The sequence below is a fragment of the Vidua macroura genome, chromosome Z (assembly GCF_024509145.1).
Source record: "Vidua macroura isolate BioBank_ID:100142 chromosome Z, ASM2450914v1, whole genome shotgun sequence".
Classification (NCBI taxonomy): Eukaryota; Metazoa; Chordata; class Aves; order Passeriformes; family Viduidae; genus Vidua; species Vidua macroura.
In genome coordinates, this window is record NC_071611.1 from 69,166,053 (window position 1) to 69,172,688 (window position 6,636).

Genomic DNA, 6,636 nt, shown 5'->3' on the forward strand with positions numbered 1-6,636 from the left:
TATGTCTTCATTTCTCCTCTTAGCAGAGTCCACTTTTCTTGTCATCATGCTGGTTTCTCCTCACAAAAAAGCTCCCTTTCATCAGGGATTATCATGTAGATAATTACCTGTAAGATGTGGAGTCTCTTTCGTACTAGGTTTCCCTTAACTCCTGTAAGACATAGAATGTACACCTCCATTGATTTTTACCCACCTTACCATCTCAATAGATCACTGCAGAACAATGTAAGTATAAGAAAAAACAGTTAAAATTTAGAGGCTTGTTGATGACAGAGGGTCCAATAAGAGGCAAAATATAACTCTCATCTGTCATGGGGATTCAGGTTATATGTATGATGTCATTCTGGAGATCACTAGATTAATGTATTAATTAGGTCACTGAACTTCTGGGTTTTGGGTTTGGTTAACATTTAATCTCCACTTAGTTTCTGAAATATAACTTTTTTTTTTTTAAGGAATACTGTGAAACAATACAAAACATCACTGAACCTATCTTTAAGAACAGTGCAGTATTACACTGTTTTTTAAAGTTAAAAAAAACCCCAAGAACAGCAGAGAGGAAAAAAAGTTGTATTACTGTAAGCAGCATGGGTTGAAGTAGACAGTTTAATAGGGTAAGCAAATGCTGAGCACACAAGAAAATCTTTTCAGCCCTTCCCATGCAGTGGCAGCTGTTCAGCCATCCCCAGGAAACTGTAACTCCATCAAGCATAGCAATGACTTGGGTCATCAAAACACCATCCCTCCCACTGTCCCATCTCTTCCTTCTTCTCTCTTCTGCTTTATATACAAAGCACGATGCCATAAGGTATTGAATCCCTATGGTCAGTTGGGGTCAGCTGTCAGGTGTCTCCTTCCCACGCCTTGTTCACCCCAGCCTTCTTATTTCTGGGGTGAGAAGCTGAAAATCCTTGATGCTGTGCAAGCCCTGCTCAGCAGTAACAAAAACATCCCTGTGTTATCAACATTGTTTTCAGCACAAAACAAAACACAGCCCCAACCAGCATGCAACAACAACATCCTTGTCTCTAAATAGAAGAGATAAGGATATGATGAGTGGACCTCTCAATGAATAAGGAATTATCTGCATGGTCACAGTTAAAGAGCTGCTGACAGCTCAATATCCAAGTGGAGATCAGCATCATCAGCATCATAGGTAGCATTCCTCAACAGCTGGTATTGAGACTGGATTTTTTTTAACATCATTATCGAGGACATGGACAGGGGATGGAGTGCAGCAAATTTGCTAAGAGGGACCTTGACAAGCTGGCAAGGTGGATCAGTGCAAACTTCGTGAAGTTTAACAAGGACAAATGCATTCTGCACCTGCCTCAAGGAAATCTCCAATATGGATGCAGGCAGAGTGATGAATATATTGAGAGCAGACCTGTGGAGAAGGCCTTTGAGGTACTGGTGAATATTAAACTTAATATGAACTGGCAGTGTGAACTCACACCCCAGCAAATGAACAGTATCCTTTAGGACTGCACCAAAAGCATTGTGGCAAGAGGTTGAGGGAGGTGTTTACCCTTCTGTTCCACACTGGTGAGGCCCTATCTGGAAGACTGTGCCAAGCTCTGGAATCCCCAGTATAAGACATGGACCTGCTTGAACAAGCCTGAAGGAGGGTCAAGAAGATGATCAAGAGGATCTGAATCACCTCTCATATATGGAGAGGGTGAGAGAGTTGGGATGTTCAGCTTGAAAAAGAGAAAGCTCCAAGAACACCTTACAGCAGCCTTCCAGAAGCTAAAGATGGTCTACAGGAGAGCTGGAGAGGGACTTTTCACAATGGCATAGGGTAACATAATGAGAGGTTATGATTTTAAACTGGAAGAGAGTAGGTTTGGATTAGATAGTGGGTAGAAGTTCTTTATTGAGCGGGTGGCACTGGAATAGGTAACCCAGAGAAGATGTGGATGCCCTCTCCCAGTGAGAATGCATAACAGTTTTGTATAAGACTTCTGATCACTCTTCAAATGGCATGAAATAGGTTTTTGCAACCAGAAGTACACTAGTTTCATATGCCTCTATTTAACAGAGGTAGACACAATCATGAATAGCTGAAAAAGCAACATCTTAGACATCCAGACAGTATAAAGAAATCTGCCCAACATACACAGACTTTTCTCTGATGTCAAAAAACAAGTAGTATCTCTGAAAATGCACAGGATAGCTGTAGGTGGCTGTGCATAAATTAGGAAACTTTTACATTTAACATAACACATTTCACAAAGCTCATTAATGATCAAATATTCCAAAATTAGGGCAGTAACCTTGTTTTGAAACGGCAATTACACAAACTTTGCAGATATTTAATAAGCAATTGTAAATCTATAACAATAATTTTGGAGGATATCTGTGCAGTATCAAGGGTCTTGGCCAGTTTTCATTAAAAGTTCAGACCCTTCATATTCATCTGTTTTCAGTGGGAAATTAAATTAAAGTTGTTACTTGAATTTCAAATATCCTTGTTGAACTAGCAAAATATAACTACGGACTTCTAAAAGTGCAACTGTATAGATTTAATACATTTTAGCACTGCCTCAGTAGGTATTAAATAATCACACTTACCACAATTTCTATTAGACTTTGTTCTTTGTGACATTTTCAAGTAATCTCAAGATAATTCAGAAAACATTTAACCTTATGATCCTTTCCAGTGCAATATTAAGGTTTTTAAAATGACTGATATGCTTAAATTTTGCCACATCTTTGTGTACTTGAAAAACATAATAGGAAGATTTACATATGCCTTATGTACTGTGGTTTGAGTCCTTGTCTTATCTAAATGAAAATGTCATTGATTTCATAGTGAGACAGGCCTTCGTCTCTATGTAGTTACAAGGTATTAGGAACAATAGATCTACTTACTAACCTGTGTTTAAATTCTCCAAGATTTACAGTTCTCTTTAATTTTTTTTTAGTTAAAATCTCTCAGAATTCTAAAAAGGATTTTACTTTTGTTTAATGTTCATATATATGGTATTGTATTTTGATTATATATTTTCAGAACAATTTAATTGTTGATTTTTTAAGTGAATGTATTATAAAAATGTGTAGCTCTTTCTTAGGAAAGATCCTGGCAGCCACCACCCAAGAAGCTCTCTCCCTGTCTTGTTTAAACCCAGACTGTGGGCTTTTCCTAAAATAATGAAGTTGTGGAATTCCCTTTTTCCTATTGCAACAAAATTTAACACTTCTTTTATAATCTCATTAACCAGTCTGGTCAACTGATTGATTGCAATGGAACCTGTAACAGATGCTGTTTAAGCACACCTCACAATCCTGCCAACTTTCTGGACCATTCTTTCTTCCATTATTCTCAGCATCAATGTATTTATAATACTATAATCATGACCATTTTTGTTACTGTTTTCAATTTTTCCTGAAGATTTTGCATTCCAGAAAGAAATACTGTTTTATATTCTGAGAACATTCAACAGAAAATATCGTTTTCCAGAAACAGAAATATAATCTTCAACAGCAGCCTTTGGAGCACAGATTGGAACAGGAATCAGATCATCTGTTTCACTTTGGCAGGTAGTAAACTATGCATCCCTGAAACAGGGAGGGATGAGAGGGAAATAAAAATGATACATGACAAAAACACCTGAATTTGAGGCCTGAACTATGAGAACAGCTAGTGTTGAAGCACAGTAGTATAGCTGCTTTTCCTGAATACAGTCAAAGCTCGTGCTTCATGCACTGTACATTTGAGATGGATGTTCTCAATAGCAACAGTAAAAGCTAAATACATCAGATTTTCTGCAACTGAACAAAACCATATAGAGTTGAACTGATTATGGGTCATAATTAGCAACTCAGTTCCCTCCTATGCCATATTTCATGTTCAGAAGTATCTGCTCTTCATGATCCTGCTAACATCTAACAGAGTTCTAAATGGGAGAAAACCCCTTGAGGGAGTAAAGACTGGAAAGGTTTTGTCTTTTTTTTTTTTTTTTTTTTTTTTTACTTGCTAATAGTTTCAGTAAGCACTGAGTGTGCGTCTAGATCAGACAAAACTAAAGTTCTCTTTCCTTGTCTGGTGACACAAGGAAGACCACCTTTTTTCTGCAATGAGTACTACAAAAATAATGCAGAACACTGAGTTATAAACTCAAAATAATTGCATACTGCATTTTAATTGAAATCTGCCTCATTAAGAGCAGAGGATTGACAGTCACCATGGAAGGAATTATTCTCTCTATCAAATAAGATTTTTCCAATTAAAAAGAATAGCTACCAGTTGTGTTCTTCTGAATCCCAGTTCTGAAATCCATGGGACTTTATTTTTAAAGCTCATTTAGAGTCACTAGCTCAATTAATTTTGGAAACTCATCTGGTGTTACTAACTACAGTGAATTTTTGCAGTAAAAAGTGCAACTATAAGAAAATCCAGATAGTATCAGTGTTTCATGTTGTCTCACAACCATAACACAAGAGTTAGAAGTCTTTGTGATTTATAGTACTTGTTTGCAAAAGGACTAATTTGAGATTTTTGTCAGGTAAACAAAAATTTAGATCTGTGATAGTTGTCTGAACTATACAATTAATGAAGAGAGATGTAGCTTTGCCAGTTTTCAAAGTAAGTACAACTATCCTACTGGGCAGGTATGACACACATCTGTGTCTGTAAAGCAGGGCCAATCCTTATAGAAGACACCGATATCAGATCACATTTCAAAGTGAGCAGCTATGAAATTTGATATTAACACCTATTCAGTTGCTCTAAGTATTAGGTACTAGAATTGTGTTCCAATATGCCTTAAGTATGATTAGTATGATTACTTACTTGCATCTCAGAGGAGGTAGGAAGGAAAGGTAACTAATGTCACTGAAGCACATAGATGTTTTGGTGATAAATAAAACAGAAACACCTGCAAAGAAATTAGAAGTAATTCTTTATATACCATAATAGCTGATAGAGCTGTTCTTATGTGAGACAAAAAAAGATGGGAGGAGGAAAACAAAGACACACAAAATATTATATTTTAGATTACATGAAGTAAAATTCTGCAGTTAAGCATGCGTTACAACATCTAATACAAACTTAAGTGAGTATTGTTTCTTTTTCTGATTACTATCAGAAAACATGTGTTCCTTAATATATTTTGAGAAACAGAAAACAATACCTACAAATCAGGTGATTCCTGTGTTGAAAATTAAAAACACACATATGAGATGGTTCTATTAAGATTAAAATGAATGGTTCAGTCTTTTCAAAATACTAAGTTCTTTCAGCTGGTACAAAGAAGCAAATGAAATCTGTGAGCATTTACTGCATAAGTTATAGTTTACCTAGCATAATACTGTTGCATTTTCTTAGATCTTTCATCTACATATACATAAAAATGTGGTAGGATTCTATCCTGTATAAAGTCATAGTAAAAACCATAGGCTTTTTGGGTTTTGGTTTGTGTTTTTTTGGTGCTTTTTTTTTTTTTTTTTTTTTTTTTTTTTTTTTTTTTTTTTTTTTTGTTTTTTTGTTTTTTGTTTTGTTTTGTTTGTTTGTTTGTTTTGTTTTGATTTGATTTGAATTTATATTATCTTACTAATTAAGACCCTATGGAAGACATGAAGACATTTAATTTAAAAAAAAAACAACAAAATTTGCATGTAGTTTTACACTTCCATTTCTGCAGGTGGCAGAAGAAATGTTCTTATGTCAGAAGGGGTGATTTGAATTAGATGCAAGCAGAAACATGAATAACAGAATATAAATAAGTGGTGCATGTTTAATCAGTACAAAGATGTACCAATTTGTTTCTTCAGAAGTGAGAGCATTGTGCTGTATATCACAAGGTTACACTAAGAAATAAGATATAAAGCTCTAAGTACTGTAGATTTTGATGGATTGATATCTGTCCCACTAACTCCGGGGAGGGGATAAGGCTGAAGTCTGCTCTGAATATCCAGGTAACTGGTAACAAAATTGACAGACAGTGTATTTGCCCTAATAGAACACTTTAATTCCATATTTAAGAGATAGTAAGTACTTATAACCTACTACTCTCTTTAACACTGTGATCCACAAAAAAATTGGTGATATTTTTAAAAATTATTATCACTGCCTACTTCACTACCTTTAAAATAATTTTCTGTTTAATTAGCTCACATCTTCCTTGTCTGAGAGACAATTCAAAACCCTTGAGTGAGTGTCTTCTATCTGAAAACCTGTTAATATTTAATGCTTCTCATTTTAACATCTTACTTTTCACATGTTCATCCATTGTATAAAAAATTATTTCAAGGATTAACACTTATTTTGATTTAGCTCAACATGTATGTTGTTAATGCACTATGTTCTTAGGTGGTGAAAGAAAACACTTATCTCTATGAACCTTTTAACTCATTCATTTACTACTTTCTTTGCAGGAGAAGTATATACCATCTCTTTAGAACTGAATAAATTTCTAGAGCAGTTAGAATATCTGCAATCTTTCTCTGCAATAGAGATCAGAGTCTCATAGATTTATCTACTTTCTTTTAAAGAAAAAAATAAAATCCAAATAAACTGAAAGCAAGGAATAGGAATACAAGACACCAACATGAATACATTCTGTCAAAGATCCTTCTAAGTCATCCATTTAACCCCATTCCCAAGGCTTTTCTGGTAGAAAATACTTTCAACTT